Source organism: Zalophus californianus, chromosome 11 (assembly GCF_009762305.2).
Source record: "Zalophus californianus isolate mZalCal1 chromosome 11, mZalCal1.pri.v2, whole genome shotgun sequence".
Classification (NCBI taxonomy): Eukaryota; Metazoa; Chordata; class Mammalia; order Carnivora; family Otariidae; genus Zalophus; species Zalophus californianus.
In genome coordinates, this window is record NC_045605.1 from 36,787,289 (window position 1) to 36,811,867 (window position 24,579).

A 24,579-nucleotide genomic window follows, 5' to 3' on the forward strand; every position below is an offset into this window, starting at 1 on the left:
ATGGTGGAAACCTTGGCTTTCTGCTACAAGATGGTAGACTGAATTTGTCGATCAGTTGCTTGTAATTTACCCAGCAAAGTGTGCAAAGATGGCCTTCTCGTCACCCTTCAGAACTCTGCACCCAGACAGATCTGCATGCTCAAAGAATATACTGGGGGGAGTCTGTGCCCCTCTGTCTTAATTGGGTACCCATCTCCATTCTCCAAATGTGAATGGTGCCTGAGAGATGGATGCAGCATAATTGAATTGTTAGAGACCTCTTTATCGTTTCATGCCTGGGCTGGTTTCAAGTAAGCCCTTCTCCAGATACTGAGAGAACAAATGGTATTTGGTATTTCACAAAATGTCTTCAGGGACTCTGTCTTGTTAAGGTTTGGGGCTTGGCAAATGGAAATACCTCCTGGGTATAATTTCCTTTCCTTTCTGATTTAAAGGTTATGGGAGAGGGCAAGAGAGGGATATAATGCATGCAGTTCTGATTTATCTTCACGTCACTGGATACTTGTTTAAGGTGTGAAAGAGTTATTGGTTCACTAGGGCTTGTGAGAGTTCAATCCAAAAGCTCTAACCTCTTGAACCAAGAAGTGGTCTTTGTCAGAGCTGTATAATCAGAAACTTAAAAGTGTGAATTTTTTTTCTAACATTAGATCCATGAAACTCAAGTGGATTCTATATTTGGTTTAGAATTATCCCATCTCTAAAAATTCTGAGAGGGAACACAGCCAGGGAATGGATGGTTTGTTATGACCGAAACATAAATTTGTACATTTCCTCCTTAGTTTAAAGCCAAGCTCCTCAATATATATTAAGAACCTCACCCCACTCTCTCTGCCTAGCCAAGTTTATCCTTCACTACTTTATATATCAACCCTTGGCGTAAATCAGGCAAGTCTCATGTTCTCCCCCCTTCTTCTTTAAGGTAATTTTGGATATATCTGATCTTAAAGATGAACACCCAGTTGAGGGTGAAGGAATCACTGGACTTCTCCTAGACTGACAAATCCTTATAATTGCCCAGTGAAAGTGCCAGAGAAGAGATAGAACCTTGAATCAGCTGGGAATGCCTTTTCTAGTGGGAAAATAATCATGAATTCAATGTTCTGCAACAATATAACACCCAAATCACCCCCTTTGCCAGGGGCCACAGACTGGCTAAATGGTCAGCCAGTTAGACTAGTGCCGGGGTTCAGGTTTAGGGGCTAGAACTGGGTCAAAAGAAGTCAGGAGCATGAAGGGCCAAAGACAAGGCCAAGCCAATGTCCTAGACAAGCTGGGACACAAAATCGGTATACTCGAATCCAGGAGTAAAGCCAAAAGATGGTAATAAACTTATGGTCATGCGTCAGATATAAATGACATAAAATCTAAAGTGAAGTTAGGATAGAGACCCAAGAGATGCTAGGTGATCACTGCAAATGACCCTTAACAATTTGGTGATTGCCATTATGACTCACTTTGGCTGGCCTATGCTGGCAAGAAGGATGAGGTCTGATACATACTGAGGATTGTCCGTAGCAAACCAGGAACATTATGTTTGCATTTTCATTTTATCCTTGATATTTCATCATTTATCTTTTTGGTTTAAAAGAAAATAAAAATTTGTTTTTAATATTCCCTAAGACCAGTGCTAGGGCTAAGAGCCCAAATAAATTTCCAGACATAGATGTTAATATGACCTGTACTGAAGAATCTTTTTTGGCAAAATTAGCAGGAGGGGGATTTTGCATGTGTCTTGTTAGTTTCCGTTAGTTGATTTGTTGGCTTTCACCTTAGTAGCAACTCTGTGCCAACATGCAAACCCCACTTAAAGGGCACTGAGGCTCAGAGAGGTTAAATAACTTGCTCAGAACTACAATTAGTAACTGGTCTGAATTTAAACCCAGTGTTAATAACCACTGTGCTGCCTAAGTTAAGGAACTAGGTAGAAGTGGTTTGGGTTGTGTTAACAGGGCCTTCTCTAGGGTATCTGTTCGAAATTTCATGATTGTCTACGTGCCCAGTTTATTTCTACCTCATAGAAAATGTAAGCCAATTCTGATGCAGGGAGGGATCTTCAAGCAAATTCACTGAAGTTGCCCTGTCTGAATCCACAGATCTTTATGTTTCCCCATCTGCCCAACCAAGAGCCATGAACTAAAGATCTTAGGCTAAATTGAGTACTGCCCCGTTCTGAACTCTACCAATAGTTTTTATTCATTCATTCAAAAAATGTTTGCTGAGGGCTTGCTATATATCAGGCACAGTCCTGGACACTGATACCACTTCTACTCAGAACAAAGACGATATGGTAAGGGAAAAAAATAAAATTAAAACATGTTTTTTAAAAATTAAATAATCAGAGAGTATTTTCAAATTGAACTGTTTTCATCGTACTGCAGGCTTGGTTTATTCTTGCTTCTGTTGCTAGGCTGATTTGCTTCCGGGCTTCTTGGTACCTCTGATCCCAGATAAAAATGGAGAATACCCAGGGGAGTGATATGTGACTTTGTTTTTTGAGGAAAAAATTCAAGAGTTTGTTAGCTTTTTTAAATGATAAAGAAAATTCATTCCATTTCTTGTTCTTTAACATGATCCATCAAGATTTAAGAACTGTCCAGGGTCACTGTTAAGAGTTTCCCAGTGGGATAAAACCATAATTCGTGCATACATTCCTATGATGAGAGTTTCATGAGCACCTACAATGTGCTAGGAATTAGAGATTAAAAGATCATGTGATGCAAAGATCCCTCTTTGTACCCATCTAAAAGATTGGGAAGGTATGGTCCCAACCCCTCGATGAGCTTTTGATCTGAAGGACATGTCTGTCCCTGATACTAACTGGATTCTTTTTTTTTTAATTTTTTTATTGTTATGTTAACCACCATATATTACATCATTTGTTTTGGTGTACTGTTCCATGATTCATTGTTTGTTCATAACACCCAGTGCTCCATGCAGAATGTGCCCTCCTCAATACCCATCACCAGGCTAACCCATCCCCCCACCCTCCTCCCCTCCAGAAACCTCAGTTTGTTTTTCAGAGTCCATCATCTCTCCTGGTTCGTCTCCCCCTCTGACTTACTCCCCTTCATTCTTCCTCTCCTGCTATCTTCTTCTTTTTCTTTTTTCTTAAAATATGTTGCGTTATTTCTAACTGGATTCTTATTGGGTGCATATACTACCATCTGCTCTGTGTAATAACTGAACCCAAATCACATGGGCTTCTCCCGTAAGTCTACAAGTTCAACTTTGAATGTTATTTTAACCTTTTACAGAGTAGAGCTCTATTTTGCTGGATATCCCACTTTTGTGTCTGTTTTATTTTGTCATCCTAGTATGTAATAGCTCAGAACACAATAGAATGAATTGGCATAAAGCAACAATTAACTCCTGTATCCCTCAATAAAGAAATCAACACAATAACAAGAAGAACATGTTAGCCTTGGAATCATAATGTGTAGGGTTTAAATCCACACTTAGGGGAATGACTTCTATTATTCTCATTCCAAGGTCTTTGTCAGTATGTTGCATCCATCAACAAGAGCTGTGCATTTAAAGCATTAATGCAAAATTCAGCCTGTTGAATACGAAGTTTCCAACTAGGGAAACAAAGGGGTATGAGGTTAAGAAATAGATTTGATCCCAGGGATGGAAATGCAAGAGGGTTAATGGAAAATCTGACAGATATTTAACTATAATGTGCATTAATGTAGGTGACTCAAACAATCCCCTTTGCACCCGTTCTAATTAGTTCTGCCTTTTCTAATCAGATGTCAGTTGTTATCAGTTTGGTAGAGAGGGGTGGTGATTTCTTTTTGTGAAATCGAAAGGAAGCAACAACCCATTTCTCAGGTACACTAATCAGTAAATTTTCACGTTAATGGTTAATTACAGTCAGGCACAGAAACTGGAGATTCAGAAGGTGTTTATTACAAAGAGTTCTCGATCCGAAACAAAAAACTGCGCAAATGTTTAGACTACCAGGATCAGAGAGATGTATTGGGAGTGAATCATCTTACTCTTTTACGATGTGTTTTAAGCAGGGAAGACCAAACTTATACACACTGAGCCTAGGCAGCTCTCTGGATACTAATTAGAGAACTCCGGCTGGATATTTGCATTTCATGCAGTGAATCTGAACAATAAAGTGGCACTTTATTCTCGAAGCAATAAATTGAGTAGAGCATAATAGAGGGAAGCCAATGACTACTTTCCTGTGCATCCTGCAAAATCAAGTTTCAAGGTCCCCGAGGAAGAAAGAATGGGGGTGGTTGACCTGTTTCCCTTTCTTTCTGCTGCTAATTCCCTCCACGCTGAATCACTGGCATTTTCCACAGTTTGCTTTTCACAGGAGCTTAAGTTCAGCTCCACCTTTAGGAAACATGAACTTCATAAACAGGGAGCTTTTTTGGCCTTTCTTCTTGGTAGTCCACAGGTCTGTGTAGGTGTGCACGTGAGCATGTGGGCTTCATGCTCCGGTCTTGGGCTCCCATTCCTATTCTGTGTCTCGGTGTCTTTGTCCCGTTCCCCCTCCCCTTGGCTGTACCCTCTCCTCTTTCACCCTTTCCCTACAGATCAGTTTTGAACTTGCCTCTTTCCCCTGACCTCCTGGAGACCTGTTCTATGGCAAGCCTTAAGTGGGAGTTGGGGGAGGAGAGGACATTTCGCCACTGATGTTGTTATTGGCCACAAGGATAAAGAGACTTTTCCTGGAAAAGGATCCGTGTTGGGGAGAGCCATGAGGCTAAATGAGCTGGCAGGCCCATCTCTCTATCCCACAGGCCTCTGGCACAAAGGAGTGAATTCTGAATGGACATACCTATGGGCAGAACATATCCTGAAGAGCTTCTAACCATTGTCCCTTCTCATGTCAAGTGCTGGCTAACCTGGCCTGCCTCCTTCCAGTCTTGCCAACCTGCCACTGGAGTGAGCATGCTAAAATAGGAATGTGGTCATGTCTGTCACCTGCCTGAGGCCCATAAATGATCTTCATTTTCTCAGAATAAAATCCAAATCCTTATGTAGCTTATAAAGCCCTACATGACCCGGCTCCTGCCAAGATTTATTGGTTTCCCAGCTTTTTTATTCCTTGACTCCCACCCACTCATTAACTCATCTTTACCTGCCAAGTTCACACACACTCTGCATTCTGGCTCCTGCCATAAAAAGTGTACTCCGATTCTTGAGAAGTACCATGCTTTCCCTCGCCCTCAGGTCTTCAAATATGTTGTTCCTTCTGTCTAGAACATTGTGCCACTCTACTCTGCACAGCTAACCTAACTCTATGTTTCTCAGTCTCAGCTGAGACATTTGATCCACAAGGTTTCCCTGGCTTCCCAATCTGGATTCGCTCCCATCCTATACTCTCTGGCAGCTACCTCTGCTTCCTCTCTATTAGCTGATATCAGCCCTCATCTATCTTTGTTCTTGTGTATCTTCCTCACCTAGACTGCAGGCTACTTGAAGGCAAGGATTGTGTCCATCTTGTTCACCATTGTATTTCAACCTCTGACATGGCTACTATGTGGGAGGTACCCAAAACATATTTATTGAACAATGAACAAATGAATTACAACATTGACCCATCATCCATTCTTCTGTTCTGGGCAGTTAAGGACGCCAACACATCACCCTCTCCTCCCAAGAAGGAAGGCACAGAAGCTACCATTTCCACCTTCCTCCATAACAAATCTGCTCTTAAAACACCATTTGCCCATGGACCTGCACCAACAGTTACAGTTTTCAGGAATAGAAACTAGAGAATTCACTCTCAGCTGCCCCATGGATTAAACCCGTGGAAGGGGAGTGTGCAGAGGCACTCTTCTTGGAGCCTGGACTGACCTATATCATGGGGAATCATACGGGTAAGAGTCAACTAAGATCATTTTATCAACAATATTCCAAATGATTCTTTGCTTTTATGAAACATATATGGTACCAGCAGTGACCAAAACACAACCCCTACCCATAGGTAATGGACAGAAACAAGTGATTATGTAGTGTTATAAGGTTTCTGATAGAAGTGACCATAGGATATTCGGAGAATGCAAAGATAAAGTGCCTGTAATAGCTTTGGGAACTAGAAAAGGCTTCCTGGGTGAGGCATCCTCTGATGGCCACCCACACCTCCTTCTCGCCTCTGCCCCTGTCTCTGCTGCTCCCTGTGTGCTTGCATTATTGCAAGCCTCCCTCCTTGAGACTCCCTTGTCCCTCCCAGTAATGGGCTGGACCACGTGTCTAAGAAATTCTGTCTTGTTCCATGCTCCATAGGGCCAAGCCCAGTGGCTGGGTTTCCATTTATCTCTGTTGTTTTGGCCAGGCCTTCTCCCTGGAAATGCACCACCACCCCAGATTCAGTCACTCCCCGAGGCTCTCCTTCACTGGACTGGCTCTCTTCCCTTTGAATGTCTTTTGCCCAACAACTCCCTTTTCCCTCCTGGCCGTGGCATCCTGCCCACCTGCTTGGACAATTCCAAGGTGTCTTAGAACCCCAGCCTCTGCCCTAACTGCCCATGTTGCTGTCATCACCCCTTCTCGCACTCTGTAACAAGTAAAGTTTATTTCTTCCTCCTCTAGTGCATACAACAGAGTGCCAGTTCTTTAGGTACCATTCTGATATTGTATGATAATTTTGTTTAGGTATCTGTTTTTGTCCAGTGAACCAGGAATTCCTAGAGTTGGGACTGTGGAATTTCTTTTTCTTCTCTGAACTCACAAAGCATTTTGTATCTCTCATTGCATTCATTGCTTTCTACCTTGAATTATAATTAAGTCTATACGTCAAACCCTCCACTAAATTGCAAGCTCCTTAAGACCAGAGTCTGCGTATAATTTATCTTTGTACCTCCAAGGGCTAACAGAGTACCTGAGAGAAAGTTCCAACATAAGGACACAGAAACAGAAGGAGAGGAAGGGAGAACAAAGGAAGGAAGGGAAAGAAGCTTCAGTGAGTGTGTGTTACAGGTTGTATGGTCTTGAAATCAAAGGAAAAGAAATACGGTTGAATAACTTCTGACATCAATCTGAATAGAAAATATACATTATTGAGAATTTATGCATTGTTTACCTTAATGATCAGATAGCCTTGGTCAAATTATTTGGATTCTCTGAAACTGAGCTGCATTATCTGTACAGTGAGAATTACGACACTATTTTTCAGGATTGTTGAAAAAATTCCATGAAATAACCCATCAGACTTAGGACAAATGTAGGGCCTGCACCTTGTAGGCAATTCATAAGTGTTAGCTTGCTTTCCTTTGCAAACCAAGGACCACCAGAAACAAACCCACCAAAACAATCCGAATTAAATGTTAGTAGACACTTGCAATGGTTGAATTCCAAAACTGAGCTTCCATTTAACTTTGAGTTTCCAGGCAACTAAGGCAAAAAGAAATTATATGGGGGATATAGAGGTTCTTTTTCTTCAGTATAAAAGAGAGCATGCCAGTTCATCAGTGGAGGCAAACTATTTTCCTGGAAATGAATTCAAAGGTACATTTATCACTGGGGGAATTAGGTAACACGATGGACATCTTCCACTGAACATTTTGCAAAGACACCATGACACTGTTTACTTTGAAGTTTTTGTTATTAAGCTGCGTTGCAAAATCCAAGGCCAAAATACTGGATTTTAATTCAGTGAATACTTTTCCCTGGGAAGCTGAGATAATGGGGTACAGATGTCATGTTTTCTGAAGCTCTGTATCAGTGGTTTTTGCACTTTGAGTAAGAATACGTCTCTCTTGCCCTCCCCCTTTCAAGGTTTCTCTGTGACACCTCCCTGGAACTTAGATTCCTTCAGGACGGGCTTCAGACCTGGGTTCTGGCTTATCCCAAGGTAGAGTTTAGAGACTCTATGGGAATGCATAATTAAAATTCCCGTTAGACTGCCTCACTCAAATCTCAATGTCTCAGATGAGGCTCTGGCAAACCCAAGCATTGTGTTAAGTAGATGAGACCTATGGAATGTCTACCTCCGAGTCAGCTTTCAAGGAGAGCATTTTGAAAATTCTTTTAAGCTATAATCTTATCCCTCCATATAGAACAAAGCTGTAAACTTCAGATGTGACCCCTCTGCTCACCAGACCAACCTCATTAAAAATCACCGTGAAAACTTTCAGCAGTTGGTATAGTTATTTTTCAATCAACAAATATTTAAGCACTTCCCGTACACAGAAAACCATGCCAACTGCTCTAAGAAAGGTACCGAAAGGGGTGTGCCATGTGGTGGGGGCTGCAGGGGAATGAGAAATAGAAGGCAAGGATTCTGGACCCAGACTCGTTGCCAAGTATTTTACCTTTAGTAATGAGACTTTGTTTACCCCCTTTGTTACAACTTTATTCTATAGTCCTTGAATTTTATGACTCTAAAATGCAATTACTGTCCTCATCTTTAAATTTGTTCTTTTTATCACAGTAACAGGCAAATAATTTAAAAAGACAAGTCATGCTAAAAGGCAAAAGCTATTCCTTGGCACCCCCTTCCCTCAGCCCTCACCCCGGAGGAATTCACTTTCACCATTTTGAGTTTCTTCTGGTAGTTACTGTCGGATCGCTAAATTCACGCATGCCTCAGATCTCTTTATTCGTCCTTTTAAGCAGTATCTATTACATCTTATACAGTAGGTGAAGATTTTAGTCTTTCTTTGTCTTCCCCTTTGCCACCACAAGGTTATGTCAAAAATTTGCCTAAGTCCATATCAGTGTCTTCAGAACTATGAAGACATAAGTAATGTTTACAGCTAAGACAAGCCAGAGTACTGTAAGTGTAATTCCTCTGAAGAAGCTCCGTGTCTAACTTTCTTTTCACTTGTGAAGTTTCCTTGAATCTCTGGATATGCCTTCTCATACCGTCCAACAGCTCTGTGAAACATCTGTCAATTTTCCACCTGTAATTCCTGTCAGATAATCTGTTTGTTGTTTCTTTTCCTGGATGCATCTCCGCAGGAGCCCTCTCTCTCCAGCTACTGTCCTGACAGAGTTCTCTAGGCCCATGGATACTGCTGTGACCCTAGGACTTCCTGCCTCCACACTGGGAATGCCTTCATTTCTTTCCTTTATCAGACTCCCTGTTTCTGGGTCCCATGTGTGGCTCTGTTTGCTTATTTAATCTCTCATTTTGGTGGATTGTGTCTGCTGATAGCTTCCCGACAAAGGATATATGAAAGGTAAAATGTTGAATCCCTCAGAGACATCATAACTCATTTGAGACAATAAGAAAAAGCTCAGAGCATCAAGAAAGAACATTGTTGAACATTGATAATGTCTTCCTGGGTACATTTGGGGCTACAGAGTGTGCAGAGAAGGGATGAGAAATGAAGCTTCATTTATTGAGCACCTACTATGGCTAATTGGTTTTTCCATGACATTCCTAAGAAATAGTCATAATTTTCTAGTAATTGGCCTAAATCACACAGCTATCAGGTAGCAGAACTGGAATTCAGATCATGTTTGTCTGCTTCTAGCCATGCTCCGCACACTGTGTCTCTCAGCCAAAAAGCATAAATGTACAATCCTTGCCCTCAAGGAGTTTGTTCACCCGTCTTTAATCCAAATCAGACATTTGCTGCTTTCTCGCCCCCTATGCTACCCTCTTACGGTGTGTGTGTGTGTAATTTAATCCTGGTTAATGCAATATCTATTTTCCTAGTTTCATGTACATGAAGTTTTATTATAATATTTTTCTGTGAAATTCTGGAACAGAGCTATTTCCAAAGAAGATTTCAGTTCTTTTTTTTATTATTTAATTAAGTTCTTTGTAAGAAATTTAGAACACCAATTCGTGAGGGTAGACTCCATTTGTGAGAGAAAACACAGAGCGGAGGTAGCCCTGAGGCTGAGGAACAGCTTTGATTTTTGGCCGAATTTGCGAGTCCACAGCTTCCTGATCAACCTTGCGCTGCTTTGTTATCTCGTATTTCTCTTTCTCGGTGTCGAAGATCTCACCCTCCTGGTGTCTGGGCTTCCGCAGCTGCTTCTTCTTGAAGTAAGCATCAGTGAGATGTTTGGGGATTTTCACACTGCTGATTATCAATCTTGGTAGAAGTAGCAATGATGAAATTCTGGTGTGTTCTATGCAGAGGAACTCGATTAGCAAGCCACTGCTCAGTTGCTTCAGGAAAACGACCCTCTTGCCTCTGTGGCGCCCGGTGAGGATTATCAAAATGGTCCCGGGGGTGATACTAGCTCGCAGCTTTCCCACGTGCTGACTGAGAGGTTTGTTGCTGTGGCTCAACAGCTTTCGAGGCACATCTTCAGTAGGGTAATACCTAGGCATTTTGCGAAGTTTAACCACTCGGGTACCACTGTTCTTGTCACCACCAGCTGGTTTTGTGACAGTAGCGAGAACTTTCTCCTTCTTTTTCTTTTCAACCCTGGACTTGCTGCCGTCAGTGTCCCTAGCTTAGCCGAATACTTCCTCTTGTACATGACCTTTCCAGAGTACGTGGCCGATCGGGAATATCTGCCAATTCCTCTGACAAGGACAGGGTTTCGGCTGCAGTGGGGCTTCCCCTTCTTTGGCGTGTTAGTCTTGGGGTTACCCTTCTTAGCCTTGCCACCGGCATCAGCCTTCTTAGCTTCAGGTTTCTTCTCCTTAGTATCTGGCTTCTCAGCCTTTTCGCCCGCCATCTTGCAAGATGGGAAAGAGAACTCAAGATTTCAGTTCTTGATCCCATTCTATTTATTAGGGATTGGCAGGTACAGTCTGATCTGGTTACCGCTGAAAATGTGTTCATGGTTTTGCCCTTTTCCCTGGTGGATTTTGGGTTCTATGCCAGTCGGTTCATTTGCTGACATTTATCACATTTAGCTCCTGCCTCAGCAACATCCAGGATTATTGGTGGGGAATGACTCCTGGCTGTGGCCTGCAGTAGCAGGCTTGTCCAAGCTCTCTTCCCCCTGGAAATCTGTATTGGTATCTCTCTCCGAAACAGAACAGTAAGTACAAGGGGTAAAAACATAGGAAGGGATTTAAAAATGAATGAAAGAGAATAGAATCATTGTTTTTTTTATAGATCAGTTACTGACCAATGTGCAAACAAACAAATAAGATCGACGTATTTCATTCACGTCAGCGCAGTTGAAGCCCCTTGACGGTTTTTCTCACCGAGGGGCCTTGACACTTGACACAGCTCTCCGTAAGCGAGGGGCACCGACGGCAGGGTCAGCGGCCAGACCCCAGCACGGGGACCGTCCCCACTGCCTTCTCTGGCACCACCACTGCTCCCAGAAGCAGAAACACAGAACCTTTTCCTCCAGTTAGAGATCAGATGCAGCTAACCGTCCTCTGAGCAGGCTCTACTTTTGAGTCCTGGGTTCTAAAAGTTCGTTTTTAGTTTGGTTGTTTGGCACTCTTGGTGCACTTTGTCCATAGGAACAAATTACAGAAAGTTTATCATGTCCCAGGCTGGCCTATTCAAAGTCTATTTGACTCCTCTGGTCATCGAGCTGTTAGAGTACTGACCACAATTTCTCAAACACTGCATTTCAGAAAGAAAAGTTGTTCAACGTACACTGATTGAATTGAACTAGGCATAGGGGTAGAATCAGGAATACAGTCTATTTAGTGAAACAAGAGAATCCCTGTGCAAGAGACAAATGGGAGTCCCACGTGTGCACAGGGCACTTTGCTCTGAAAACCACAGAGAAGGAACAGACTTCCACCTTGGCCTGGCTCCGGGTTCTGAATGGGAAGACGAGGAGCATTTCTGGCTGGACCTTCAAGGCAGAGGGAAGCTGGCCTTCAGACCAACGGAAGAGGGAAAGTGAGATTAGCAGAACATCACCAGCGAAGGGCCACAGAGCTCTTCCTTTCTAGTGGTTGTTTATAGATATTTATAGATCGGGGGCTACCTGAATGCCTATCAGTGTCTGTGCCTACCCACACCAGTTTTCTTGACTGAAGTTTGTTGACCTGATTTATCAAGATAAAAAGGTTTGAGCCATCAGTTCTATTTCCAAAATCTATACAGAGCGCCAGGCAGTAAAGACCTTGACACCAAGGCAGCCGGGCCCAGGGGCCTTACCAGGCTGTGCTCTGGATACCGCACCAGCCTTGGGAGGCAGGACTTGGTAGCCGAGGCTGTGTTTTGCATATGTGAATAGAGTCCACAAAACGATTTGCTCCTTTTACTACTATTACAGCCATGATGATTCCTAAAATAAGATTTGACCCATGTGTGTGATGAAATTGAAACTGTCTACATAGTCAAAGCCAGAGAGAGAAAGCCAGAGGGTCAGAAAGATGGGATAAAAAGTAGGAAAGAGTGGTCTCAAGGGAGAAATGGAAGGAAATTTGGGCCCCAAAAAAATGCATTTCTGACCATCTCTGCTGTGTAAAGATACTTTATAAGGCAATTTAAACTCTGACAAATTGCCTATTTCTGTTTGCAACTACAGATGAAGCCAACCATTCTCACAAACTTGTCCATTTGTTTTTCCTGCTCATGTTTCATTCAATTTTTTGGGAGGGATGGCTATTGTAAAATTCTTTCACATTTCTCTGAACACTTGAAATGGGGTCAAATCTAAATGAATGTGAATTCAGCATGGATCCCAAGGCCCAAAGGTCAGGCTCCACTTGGACGGTTTTGATGTGTAAAGTGCTGCCAACATTCATTTTTGTAGAGCAGCAAGAGAACCGAGCCGTGTGCTGGTGAAGATTGACATAGACCTCATTTTCCCCATCCTCAGAGGCAAGAAGTTTCTAGTAACCTGTGGGTCTGAGTGATTTGGGGAATATTGGAGACCCCTCATCGGTCCACTTCGGGTGCACACATTCCCCAAAGAAGCCAGAAGCACATGGGTGAGAACCTCGCCAGGCTGTTCCTTGGGAGTCTGAGGGCAGCCCTAACTTCCATGGGAATGGGATTCTCTGCCAAATTCAGATGCCGGAGGCTTCCCTCAGGGACCACAGCCCATCTTAAATGGAGGAAGTTGCTGTGAGAAGTTAAGCAGGAAGTTCTGGAGGGCTATGTTCCCCCCCACCCTTGTGTGTGCGTGTGTCAGTGAAAAGAGGTAAGCCCTCCGTCACTGTTTGCATTATATACTCACGGAGTTTAAAATTTCAGGGAGAGAAAATAGTAAACAGAAAAGGAGAGGGGGCTTGTTTATCTCTCCAAAGCTAACATTCCTACTCACGTATATACGTTACAAGATGCATACCATTCATACCTCCAGGTTTGACACATTTGTCTTTCTCTCCTAAATGTCTCTGAGACTCCGCTTGGATGGTAATTCAGATGACTGTGAGGGTCACACCTCTCAGCAGTCGAGTCAGAACAACTTTCAGTGCTAATTCCTTTTTTTTTTTTTTAAGATTTTATTTATTTACTTGAGAGAGAGAGAGAGAGCAGGGTCAGAGGGAGAAGCAGACTCTCCGCCGAGCAGGGAGTCCGATGTGAGACTCGATCCCGGGACTCCAGGATCATGACCTGAGCCGAAGGCAGTCGCCCAACCAACTGAGCCACCCAGGCGCCTGCTAATTCCTTTAAAATGAAGAATTTCTTCACCTCCTCCTTGCCTTGGGGTAGGAAAGAGGAGAATTTATTCACAGATTGGCCCTAACAGGGGAGATAAGGGACCCCCCCACAAAGGAGGGCTGATGAGGTTCACTTCAGTAGCCAAGTTTAGGGGAGCATAAGAATATTGCACCGCAAGGCCCAACCGCTCAGACATACTGGCGTGTAATCAACATGAAAGGTACTATCGGAACTGAGCATTAAGAGTAAAAACATTTTTCACATCGACCATTGCAGCAGATGACACACTGAACTGTATCTTCCTAGCCACAAACCTCACCAGGTTTTCCAGTAACCTGAAAAGACAAAGAAAAAGAGAACTTGGGGAAACTCCTACTCATCAGTCAGGTTTCCCCTTAAACGTCACTTCCTTTAGAAAGCCGGTCAGACAGATCCACCCCCACCTGACTTCCCATCGCTCAGGTCTTCTTGCTCTTTATGTTGTGCCTTCCAGAATTATCTGTCTTCTTACTAGACAGTCTTCACCTCTCAACCCCCAATAGCCAGCACACTCCCCAGCCCTTTGTAGGCACCTAAATATGTGCTCGATGATTGATGGAGTACTGAGGAGTCTGAGTTAGGTCTTGGAGGACACAAAAATGAAGATAGAATCTCCGCCCTGTCTGGAAGGAAGACAGGTAATAAGATACCACACAATTTGGCAAACTTGGTAACACCTGTAAGAAGAGTTTCTCTCAAGGAGAACAAAGGGAAGGTTGAACTTTTGAGCACCCTAGTGATAAAACAGGACAACTCTATTAGCTACTTCTGGGACTCATTAACTTTACTAACAAGAAATAGTGAGTCGAATCCTCTTTCCTTACATTTCAAGTTTGCTGTAGGGAGAGGATGATATCAATAATATTAGGCAATGGATTTCATTTGGGGAATATTCTATTAGAAAACATGGAATATTATCAATACCTTCCCTGGGAAATCGATCAGCTTTATGGTATCTTAACATTATATTTCTAAACTGCAGAACCGAAAGCTAAAACATAATTGGCTTTGTAGGAAGGGTTTAAAGAGTGAATAAAGAATCATGCTTAAGTTTCTGCTTGCTCACTTCTGTTCTTCTGCCATTTAACTCCCTTTTTTCAGAGGAACAATCAAAATAGGTTCCGCCTGCTCGCCAGCCTCCGGTGCTCCGTGCAACACTGTTTACCCAGCAGTGTTGGTGTGCCTGGCAAAACCGACAACAGAAAGGAAGGGAAGGCTCTTCCCCGAGGGTTTGCTGGTTCGATCAGAACACCCTTGACGAAGAACACTTGCAGTCTCAGGCAGAGAAACCTAACGTTTATTCCAGTGTCAAAAATGACTTGAAATCTTTTTCATATTGGGATGTTTGCGAGGACTCCTCCTGTCCCTGTCCCAGTGTCCAGTGGAGTGTCCAGTGGGCCCTCTGTGCTTAACAACAACAGCAACAACAAAAGTTAGAACCCCAGTGCTGTTGCAAAGTTGAATGACTGCAGAAGGCCTTGAAACCACCATCATCATCTGCACAAAAAGTGAACAGACTCCACACTGACCTCTCCAAGGGTAGAGTCTGTTGAAGAGGTCAATCTTTGGGGACCATTTGCCTTGGTTGTTTTTCTGATTTGGTTTGTTTTTAGAGAGAAATTATATTTTTTTAAATGTCGGCTCTAACTCTCACGTGACCAAACTGCAAACAAGAGCATGGTAAACAGAACACAACATTTCAGCTGTTTCTTGTGACTTTGATGCAGACAGCACGTACTTTCCTTCACACAGGGGTATAGTATGAGAATATGAGTTTATCCAAGGCCACGGGGCTTTGATGCCATTGAGTATGCGGGGTGGCTGCCTGCAAGCCAGGTAACTACTGTGCCTCATTTCCCCCAAATCACAATGAAATAGATGATCAGACCAGATGTGTGGCCCCCAGACTTTCAACTTTCAAGACCATATTTATAATAGGGTTGCTGACACGGATCTGCTATATTTCATTTTCCTGTGTAAGGATGTTAAAAATGAAAAATCACCATCATTTCATGGAAAAAAAAACATTTTAGCATTAAAAAAACTGAGAATATAATTGCAGAGTAAGTGATCATCCTTTAAAGTAAGTGAATAAATTTTAGCTGTTTGATGAACTCAGTGCATGATCCTTATTTTTTGGTCCCATTGGCAAATAAAAAATTCCTTGGTAGTGGATATGTGTCCCTGGAACACCACCAGACCAGATGATCTGCATGGCTCCTTCCATCTGCGCCATTTCAAGTGTAATACTGAAACATACAAATAAGTAAAATGCCAACTAGAGACATAGCCCCTTCTCCTTTGCTAGGGTGAAGGTGTTAATGTTTTCCAGCACCCAGCTAATGAGAATGTGCGAGGCACTGCCAACCACATCATCCCACTTCCACCCAAGATAGTAGATCTGCTTCACTCCATTAAATTGTCATTGTTTTCAGCTGCAGTGACTCTACTAATTAGGAATGAATCTAGCAATAAGGAAATCAAATAAAAAGAAATGGAGAAGATGCCAAAGGTGCAAGAGAATATAAAAGCAAGACAAAAGCTTTTTTTGCAAGGCTAAATTGAGGATTTTGCCCAAAACACAAACATAAAGGAAAGGATTTATAGCACAAAGAATGTAATACAATTCAGTTAAATTATTCAGTCTTATTACAGTATTAATGCTGCAGCCAGGTTTCATTGTATAAATTAGATATACAGTCTATTCCCTAAGATAGTACTTGGTTCCATAATAGTTTTTAAAGTCCTCCAAAATTGGAAATATAAATATGGAAACTCATAGTGGTCAATATTTTGAGCCAGCCCTAAGAGAAAAGTGTTTGGATTGAGGTCTAAGAGCACTTAACTGAAACAGAGCCACCAAGAAACAAGTTTAGTCTTGGAGGCACGTGTGAGGAGGTGACAAATGGAGTTTATCATGTTGGGAGGATTGTGGATTTGCCTTCTTGTTTCCTTTGGCAGTGCAAGGGAAGAGGCCAGCTTGGGCATTCATTGCTTTAAATGCACAGTCATATTGGCATGAGATGGCTGGTTCTGTTCATGGTCCTGTTTTTAGAATGAGATGGGTCCTTTAGAAAATGGTCCTTTCTTTAAGAGATATCTCTTTCCAATTAAGGAGACTCTCCCCACGCCCTTCCTTTTTTTCCTGGCTGTATACCACCCTGACTGAGGAGGAGGCAAAGAGCAAAGATAGCTTTATTTCAACTATGTAAATGTTCAGATTTAGGTTCAGTATTTCAGAGGTGGTATGAATCTTTGAGATGTTTCTAATAAAAACATTACTCCCTTTTTACATATGTGAGAGAAATTCAATGGCTTTTCCAGGTTCATCCAGATCAATGCTGGACCCCAATAATCAATTGCATCTCCCCATGAATATATGGAATTGAAATATGAGCAAGCTTACATGGATAATTCTATGTAAGAAGCATGCAAAGGTCCATCGACCTATATGCCCTCAAGATATACCCTGAAGCAAGGTTTTAACTATACAGAAATGTGGCCTAACTCATAACAAGATCTTTAATCAGCAGGTGGGCTAGGGAAGATCACTGCAAATTGGAAATGGTGAATGCCGGAGAGGAATCAGAGGAATTCTGTAGCTACTTGAAATTTTAATATTATATATATATATATATATATATATATATATATGTATTCTGAATATATATAAACATATGTCAGAATTAAAACTATATCCTCTATATTTCATAAATATATATCAGTAATAAATGCATCCCTGTGTCTCCCCCAAATCTTACACTTCACCTAATGTGGTTTTCTTTACTTTAAATGCAATATACATTTTGAGGATTTGTGGTGTATTTGGTTCAACAGCCTAGGTAAATGAGAGGAGGATTCCTCCCTAAGGGTCTGCTGATGCAATTAGAGAAAGCTGCCTGGAGGGGAGAGTTTCTACGCTGTGACTGGTCCAGTTGTCTGCCCATGAAGACAACCAATCTTCAAAATGGCCAGTGGTGATATGTCATGTTGACCTCTTTTAATCTCTCTGTATATTAGCCACGTGCAGGACAGACTGGGGTGGAAAGAGAAAATGGGCCCTTCAGGGTAATACAGATGAGGTTTGGTAACTGGGAAATTGAAGAATGTACCCAAATGTCCCTGTTTTTCTCACCCCATCCGTACAAATGAGGTTACATAAGATCGAAACTAGAATCTCATAGGCTACAACCTTCCCACCGTACCTTCTCACCTGAGACATCTAATCTTGTAGAAAGTTACTTCTAGTCCTCACCTACACCCCAGTTGTTTCTGAGTCCAAACGGAGTGTTTTATATGCTTCTCTTGAATCAGTAGGAGCGACTGCACTATACCAGCTGCTGCCACTCGAAGCGACACTTTAGACCCCTCCTCCCCAGCCTCCACTGCCTGGAGCGACACATGTCCATGGCTGTGGCTCCCAAAGCAGTTCCAAGTCTGCTGCAGCATCTCTTCTCTTCCCACACGGCTCCTTCCTTCCCCGGGTCACACCCAGCAGGAGAGCTGGCTCAGGACACTTCCAGAAACTGGTGGTCATCTTGGCAATACCCCTTGTCCTCCAGTTCTATTGCCGAATCACTGTGTTTATACCAGACTCTACATTTCTTCATGAAGCATATGTTTTTCCTCAGGAACTTCCAGTGTGTCTCGACAGCTTGGTTTCCATCAGACTGTTCTACCATTCTGAGTAACTGAACATAAGTTAGGGAGAGAGTTCAAACTTCTACCCACCTTAGTCACCGAGGAGGCCCCTTAATCTCCCTGTGAAAGCTTCATGCTCACCTGTTTCTTCCTGGCAGTTGTATTAAAGTCTCAGCCACATAAGAGATGCTGAAGTAACAACAAATTAATCACTGAAGACAGAAGTGAACAACAGACAGCAGTCAAAGACTATTGCAGTCAGTGTTCCTGAGGCTGAATGAGATTTATCTGTTGTCTGCACTGAATATATGGCTGTGTAGTATCCTGTGCTTGCAAAATAAATTTGAAAATCTGAATTAATCAAGAACCACTGATCTAAGCAATATGATTTCCCTCTCTTTGTAGTGTGCTTATATCTTCTATCGTTACAGCATTATTTATCTGGAATTTTCTTTGCTTGTTTCAATTAAAAATAGAATTATTTCGAATAGGTAGTCACTTTAGAAAGAAAGAAAGGGGAAGGAAGGAAAACGAGAAGAAGAGAAAGAAGGAAAAAAGACAGAGGAGAGTGGAGAGAAAGAGAAGGAAAGGAAAGGAGGAAGGAAGGAAGGAAAGAGAGAAAAAGTAAGTTAAATCTCCTTTTAGATTTATAGTTCTCAAGCTGAGGTGCACATTTTTATAAATGTCCAGGCCTGGGGCACCTGGGTGGCTCGGTCAGTTAAGTGTCGGACTCTTGATTTCAGCTCAGGTCATGATCTCAGGGTCATGAGATCCAGCCCCTCATCAGGCTCTGCTCTCAGTGGGGAGTCTGGTTGAGATTCTCTCTCGCCCTCTGCCCCCCCACCCCACGCTCTTTCTCTCTCTCCAAAAATATAAAATAAGATAAAAATGCCCAGGCCCATCCTGGACCAGTTAAGTCAGAATCTGTTCAGGTTAGGCCTGGGCATCTCCTCTCTCTCTCTCTGTATATACATACATACATATATACGTGTATGCGTACATATATGTGTGTCTGTGTGTGTCTGTGTATTTTTAAAACCTACCCCAGGAGTTTCTGTTTTGCATCAGAGTTGGGACTTGCTGTTCTAGGGGAGGTACCAACCAAGTACCAGGAGAGGGGAAGTTCCTTCACTTGCTTTACCTCCATCTTTGCAAAGTCAGGGTTTCTTATGTAATATTGAAGAGCATCAACCCAGGCCAGTTATTGCAGTAGAGAAAGTGACTGGGAAGGCATTATCTTCTTTCGAATGGCTGTGTAAATATTCTCGTAAAAACAGCTAATGAACTTGAGAATAAAATGTTTCCTAAGTGAAGTGATATATGCATTATCATTGTGACTCAGGCTACTTAGATAATTAAGAAGTTACACTTTTGTTGACATTTAACTACATCGAGAAGAAAACTTGTTGGACCAGAAATGTCAGTGGGTGAGAGGTTTAAAAAAAAAACCGACTCTGGCAGGTATTTTTTTTTTTTTTCATAAAACGGTATCTTTTCTGTGAGAGAGTTTTCCATTTATTTGGCCCTATTTATAAGCATGTTTGATTCCATCATCACCCTCAGGCCAACAAAGCAGGAAAAAAATTGTTAGAATTCTGTACAGAGGTCAGTAAGACCTTAAATCAGCAACTTGAAACCACAAGCTTGCAAAATATGACATTTGAAGTTGTTCTTTGGGAATGTATAAGTAATATGGGTTTGAAATGAAAACTAAAGACAGGTAGTCATGGATATGCTTTTTCGTGTCTCTGTTCCAACATTCGTACTAACATGAAACACCATATTCAAAGAATTCAGTAGACCCCAATAAATAATCATTTCCTTTCCTTTCTTGGATTCTCATAAAATATCTTTGAGGCAATTTTAGATTCTGAACCTATTTACCAATGACAGGTTTAAAAAGATGGTTTATTTTTTTTAACTTATTTATTTATTTATTTATTTATTTAAAAAATTTTATTTATTTATTTGAGAGGGAGAGAATGAGAGATAGCACGAGAGGGAAGAGGGTCAGAGGGAGAAGCAGACTCCCTGCTGAGCAGGGAGCCCGATGTGGGACTTGATCCCGCGACTCCAGGATCATGACCTGAGCCGAAGGCAGTTGCTTAACCAACTGAGGCACCCAGGCGCCCAAAAAGATGGTTTAAAAACAAAATCCAAATGGGATATAATTTGCGAGAGAGAGGTGTTTCATTTGTTGGATCCTGACTTGTCCTGCATAGAGTGAGGGGATCATGTGACAACTTTGGATTCTTAAAGGGTTGTTGTTGACATAATAGACTTGCTTTCTGAAATAGAAACATTACTGTTATAGGACTGAGCTGTTGGCTGCAAAGAAACACATTTGCTTGGATAGAAATGGCCCCTTGTCATTTATTTAAATGCGTGTTCTGTTGTGTGGATAAAGGCATTTTGTAAGATAGTCCGTGTCTTGAAGGGTTGTATTTAAAATGGTGTCAGGCTATACTGGACAGATGAGCATTGATACCGAAGATGCTATGGCCAAGGGAAAAAAAATATACACAAATGGCAATTTAGCAGCAGAAGAAAGAGTTCTGAAGAGCAAGGCCAGTACACCTGTTTAGAAAGGCAGGTTAGTTTGCGGTATGCTGCAAGGAACTCTGGGAAGTCTGGCCATGTGTTCTGTCATGTCTCTTCCCCACTCAGAGCCCTCCACTGGTTTCCCATCTCACTAGGGGTAAAAGCCAACATCCACCCAAGGTGCTCCAGGATCCAACTAGGAGTGCAGGAGAGCACACACATGCGCGCATACCGCCCGCTTCCGCTCGCCCTAGCTTCCATGCCTATCTTGGTTTCTCCATCCTCCAGCCCCACCTGCCTTCCCAGAACACACCACGTCCCTGCCCAGTTCAGAGTCTGTGCTTTTGATCCCTTCTACACTTCTCTATCTTCCTTACCAGGTTTATTTGTCTCTACATTTTTTGTCGTCTTTGGACACATTGTTTGATTACATCTGTCCACCCTCACAAGAATTTAAGCACCACAAAAATAGAGGCTTTTTCAGTTTTGTTCACTGGTTGAGGTCTCAGCACCTCAGATAGTGTCTGGCACTTAGTAAATGCTCAGTCAATGTTTTTGGAACAAATGAAGGGCTTTTCATCCTACCTTTTATCTCATAGAATCCATTCCTAGAGGTCTGGTCCCAGCGATTCAATGGAATGTGGTCTCACTTTAGGTCAACTTTGACTCAAGGAAACATCATTAGATCCATCGCCAATAAAGAGAATGTGGAAAGTGTCTAAAGTCAGGTGGTTCGGGGCTAAGTATTGCATGTTTTGTCCAGTCCATCTACCACATCGTCTTCTCCCGCCTTCCCCTTCTCCTTCCCCACCCTTCCCTTCACCAGGAGCCATAGCATAACTATGTTACTCAGTGACTGCAAAGCAGGGGCAGGGGACCCTTTGGGACTGAAGAATTGATCCTCTCCTCCTTCAGGACATGCTGTCCTTCCCTTGATGAAGACGGGACTCTGCGTTGTGCCCTCGGAAGGGCAGTTTGTGCTGGTCCCAGTGAGTCATTCACATGACGACACTGTTTACACATTTGTCACCATTAGTGAGACGATCCTGCAGCCTGGGCGTCCTATCTGCAAGGTCCAGGCAGTGCTAGAAGAGCAGAGTAAGATATCCCCTGCTCCCTTTGGGGTTGATTCCTGATGAAGAACTGCTGGTTTTGTTAGTTAAATTGCACAGCTCCCTGGGAGGGAGGGACAAAGTGATTACTAGTTGCATTTGCCTTTGAGGGGGTTCTTAATTTTCTTTTGGAAAAGGTTGAGGAGGGAGAGGGGAGGAAGCCTAGGAGGGTCAAGACCAGTCGAACCAACTTGTGTTGTGCCCGGGGCCAAGCACCAAAGCAGGTAGAGTGCTGGGAGACCACCATATCCCAACAGCACCGGCTGTGTCCCAGGCGCCTCCCAATGCAAGGCAGCACAGAGAGTGACCAACCGTACCAGCTTTGCAGTCACACAGCCCATGGTTCACATCCTGGCTTTTCTCACCCCAATCCCTAGCTGTGTGTATGTCATCAAAGTACTGTGCCTAAACTCGTTATCTAAAATGAAAGTAATACCTACCACACAGGATGACTCTAAGGATTAAGTGAAATCATTTATGTTAAGCAATTACCACAGTTCCTGGCACATAAAGGTTCACAAGAAAAGACCACTCTCCATAACCAGACAGGACCCGGATCATCCTTTAAGGATATTAGATTTATGGAATGAATCATAATTCTTCTTGCTAGAATGTCTATATTGTCATCCCAGAGAACTTTGGGAAACAAACAGCTTAGTTAAGGTTCTTTATCTTCTTTCGTGTGTGTGTGTCTGTGTGTGTGTGTGTGAGAGAGAGGGAGAGAGAGAGAGAGAAACAGAGACAGAGAAAGAGACAAAGGGACAGAGAGAGACAGTGCTGTATACCAGCGTGACACAAGAGAGGACTAGTAAGACCAAACCTGAGTCGCTCACAAGAGCTAATATCAGTTATTAACTTGGGCGTGTTAGAAGAAACTCTGTTTCTTTATCTTGACTTTGGAATAAATACTTAATAAAACTAGGGCAATTTTCTTAGTAACTTTTCCTAGGTCTTCTTTTAAAAAACATATGGAGAAGCATTTTTAAATCTGTCCTACACATATTCGGAACATTTTCAAAATTAAAAAAAAATCAGTTTTGTGCAGATACTTTAGGTTCTGGAAATAAGCTATTTCCTGTCCACTTCGACACAAAAACATTCCTTCTAGCTTTTTAAGTATATGGTGCCTTGTTGAGAGGGTGGCTGCCTGGTTTAGGGCATGAATTCTAATCATTTCTAAATTTTCAACTTTTATTCTACTCTGAGAATTCAAGCAAAATGACAAACAGTGATGGAATTTATAAAATGAGAAACTCCTAGATGAAAAGTGGAAAACTGTGAATTGTTTCCAAGATTATAGTAACAATAATAATTAAAACCAATTAAAGATTTTATCAGAGCCAGGCACTGTTCCAAGCCCTCTGCATTGTTCATTCATTTAATCCTCACAATTTTTCTGGAAAGATACTGTTATCCTCCACATTTTACCACACACTGAGGCTCATGACGGTCAGTTAACTTGCACAAGATCATGCGGTTAGAAAGCTTATTCCACACTCTGAATATACTGCCTTCTACAAATATAGCAAATATTATTCATGGAAAAGGAAAGTGAGGCTTCGAGAGGTCTAGAGGTAGTAGCTCGGAAGGGCAAGGTAGTAGCTCATAAGGGCAGAGAAAGGACTTGAACTGAGGAAAGTCTAAGTCCAAAGCTTGAATACTTCATAAATACAGTTTACAACTATTTTTCAACATTCAGACAAACCATCAGAATCCTTTACATAGGGGCACCTGGGTGGCTCAGTCGGTTGACCACCTAACTTCAGCTCAGGTCATGACCTCAGGGTCTTGGGATCTAGCCCCACTTCTCTCCTGGCCCCTCCCCCTGCTTGTGTGTGAGCTCTCTCTCTCTCCGTCTCTCTCTCAAATAAAATCTTAAAAAAAAAAAACCACAATCCTTTACATAAACATTTCCTCAAACATCCCTTCTCATAGAATATGAAAGGACATTAGAAGTTCTCTTGTCTAAACAATCACCCAAGTACACATCATTTTCTAGGGTAGACGTGACCAGTGGTAATCCAGCTTCCGCTTCCATCATCCATTCTCCAGGAACACAGATGGCCCTGCTGGGTGGGAGTTTTCTTACATAGTGAGCTGCTGTGCTTGACCTAATTTCATGTTTCCACCTGGTGCGATACCCTGGTACTAACCTGGCATTACATGAACCACGTATCTTTAGGAAAATAATGTTACCAGGTGCCTTACAGTGGTGTCCCAATAATGAGCCTTGGAGCCCTTAGGTAAAAATGTCCTGGACACTCTTGGCTGATTGTACAGACATGAACTGATCTCACTTCTAAGTAGACAGGCAGCATCTGAGCACAACCAAAGCGCTTGGTGGAACTCTCTCTAGTTCTGCAGACACTGTATTTGGCGGGGGGTGGGGGGGTGGGGGGGGTGGGGGGTGGGGGAAGAACTTTAGGACTGGACTTGGGTGTGGAATTTAGAGACCCTTACTGGAATTAGAAACAATTCTAATCACATGAACTCAAATCAAATACAATTATGAAGAGATTCTTAAATTGGAAGAAACTAATATATTCACAGGTATTTGTGTGTGTGTGTGTGTGTGTGTGTGTGTGTGTGCGCGCGCGCGTGCGCATGTGTGTTAATGAGCACTTACTGGGTAGGTATTTACCAAAGGTTTTGGAGTGAGATAGCCTTAGGCTCAGATCCCAGCTCTGACATTTTTTGAGCTAGGTAACCTGGCTAGTTCATAACCTCTCTAAGACTTGGTTTCCTCATCTATAAATAGAAGTAATAATATGTATTATAGGTAATAA

At 42.4% G+C, this 24,579-nt stretch overlaps 1 protein-coding gene and 1 pseudogene across 1 annotated transcript in view; one reads left to right on the forward strand and one right to left on the reverse strand.

Annotated features, from left to right (window-relative positions):
- Positions 1-24,579, forward strand: part of MAML2 (mastermind like transcriptional coactivator 2) — a 342,795-nt gene that overhangs the window by 237,687 nt on the left and 80,529 nt on the right. The window lies entirely within an intron of this gene.
- Positions 9,746-10,608, reverse strand: LOC113913955 (annotated as a pseudogene).